Source organism: Balaenoptera acutorostrata, chromosome 4 (assembly GCF_949987535.1).
Source record: "Balaenoptera acutorostrata chromosome 4, mBalAcu1.1, whole genome shotgun sequence".
Taxonomy (NCBI): Eukaryota; Metazoa; Chordata; class Mammalia; order Artiodactyla; family Balaenopteridae; genus Balaenoptera; species Balaenoptera acutorostrata.
Window position 1 is genome coordinate 72,177,160 of NC_080067.1, and position 2,535 is coordinate 72,179,694.

The window sequence follows — 2,535 nt, forward strand, 5'->3', positions numbered from 1 at the left end:
TGGCTCCCGTTATAAGAGGGCATCTGTAGGAAGGTGACTAGAGACCAGTCATCTCTGCAGTGTCTATTAAGCATCATTTGTCTACTGCCCAATATACTAACTCACATTCAGTATCTACAGCATATGTTCCATCCTCAGCCCACAGACCATCTATGAAGGAGTTTTGAGAAGGAATCTTTTGGCTCTTACTAATGTCGTGCAACTTGTTGCTTTCATTCTAAGAACTACACTCTGGGAAGGTATTCAAGAGCCTTTTGATGAGTGGCTGAATTATGGAGAGCTGCAGGTCTTTCTGTTCTGTAAAGACGCGTAGCCTCTGGATGGCATTTGCCACAAGGAGAGGGATTTCAGTCTAATTGATCAATAGTGACTGTTCCCTTGACGGCCAAAAGCTGCTTTGTTCCCCTGATGTGGTTATCCTTCTACCCTTTCAGATCTACACTTTCAGATTCAAAACACAAATGCCACCCACCCTACAGCACTTCCTCTCATTCCTTCTCTTGCTCCTTGTCTTTCCTCACGCCTTGCCCACACTTTCTGCACGATGGGGTCAGTTTGCTCTCACCTTCCCACACTAGCTTCTCTGTTTCAGGCTTGTGTCCGGAACTGCCTCCTTCTTGCCATCTGGCAGCTGACATCTGCCACATCTTTCCAACTCAGGCCCCCACCTTTTCTTGGAAGCTTTCACAAAAAGATGTTAACTTCCACTCAGACTTTTCCCAGGACTTGATTATGTACACAGAATCTTCCACATGGTTGAACAGGTACTTTAGCATAGACTCTTGCCTACATTACTTAAGTTAATTGTTATTTTCCTGAGGGCACATTGGCCAGTGTCCTTTTATGCACCCAGTGCCAAGTTCAGTAAACATGAACCGAGTGAATATCACACTTTGCAGTGAATGGGTTGGGGCCCTTCTATGCTTTATTAGAGAAAGTGGAAATGTAACTTAGCCTATAGCCCTTGATGAAGAGCAGCCAGGCGAGGCCGGAGGGCCTTTGTGCACTGTGTAGATTTCGTATGAATATCCACTGCTCACTTACCTCACTCAGTTGTAACTGTTGGTTTTGATGCTTGTCTCGCTTTGCTAAACTCTGAACTCCTCGAAGGAAGAAGCCTTCAGTGCTTGGATTGGGACCTGGCTCACAGTACATGATCAATAACTACTTTTTCGATGGATTTTCAATATAAGAACCCATATGGATACAGAAGGCATGTGGGCCCTCAGCAGAGTCTCCTTAAGACCAGATGTCACTTTTTTTTTTCCTGGAATAATTTCAAATGAAAATCAATAAGTAAACACAATGCAGTGCTACTCATGCATTGGGGTTGTTCAGCTTCCTTTGTAGCTCCCTGAGGGCAGGGAGGAGTGGATGTTCATGGAGAGCGGCAGGGCTGGAGGTTCTGACGTCTGTATTAGAGCCTTGGCTCTCCCAGCTCCTGCATACATGACCCTGGGTAAGTCACTCACTTTAGGGCCGCAGTTTTCCTACCTGTGAAATAAGGACATTGACTCTCCAGGACCTTCCATCTCTGACAGTGCCTTGGATTTCGTTGGTTTTGTCTCAGATACCAAAAAAACCCCAACCTTTTGATTGAAACTGCTGAGTAATTTTCAATTAGTGAAAGTCCAGTGTTGGCTCCCATTCACTTCTCAAGATGTCTGGGCAAAGATCAGCGCAGATAATTCAAACGGCAAGCATGCCTCCAAAATGACTTAGCGCTCTTGTCCTTGGGGTTCAGTAAGTCCAAGCATTCAGAAGAGCAGGTGGGTTCTGCGGTTCCTGTACTATTAGGCACCCACCCATGCTGAAGAAACCGATGTGAGCTGAGAGGGAGAACTGATATCCAGTAGCAGTCTTCTCACTTTGTAACGTAGGTACGCTGGAGATGTTCTGTGGAGTCAAAACTGACCCAAAATATAGCGAAAACCACTGCCTTGCAAAGGGCTTTAGAATAGGGTACTACTTTGTACTTAGTAACTGAGGGTGTTAAGTTCCCTTGGCTGTGACAAAGGGAAAGTCACTCCAGTTAGATCAAGCGATGGAGGATTAATTTTAAGGGTGCGTACATGTGAAAACAGGCCTCTGGGTTTACTGGAAGCCAGGTAAATCTTAACCATCAGGCCTCACCCAGCGCCTGGAACAGGAAGGCGATCTGGATCCAACAGACTGACTTAGACCTGCTCTAAGGATTGTGGGAAGTAAGTAAGGCACACCTGCCTTGATCCTGTGCTTCGTCTTCAGTGCAACTCGGCTGCTGTCAGCGTCTGCTTCTCTCAGAATCTATCCTTTGCTCTTCATGCTACCAAGTTTCATCATTTAGTCCATGTTATAAAATCTGGTGAGACATGATCTGATTACTGTGGTTAATTACCATAACCCCTGGCTGGGTAGATTGTTTTCTTCAAGTCATTCCATAGTTGCTGATTAGCCTATATTTTGGCAACCCTTAGATCATGGGCACTTCCTGGTCTAGACAGCTTTGGCCAGAAGCAGGTTCTAGCCTATGAACATAACTACTCTAAACCCAGA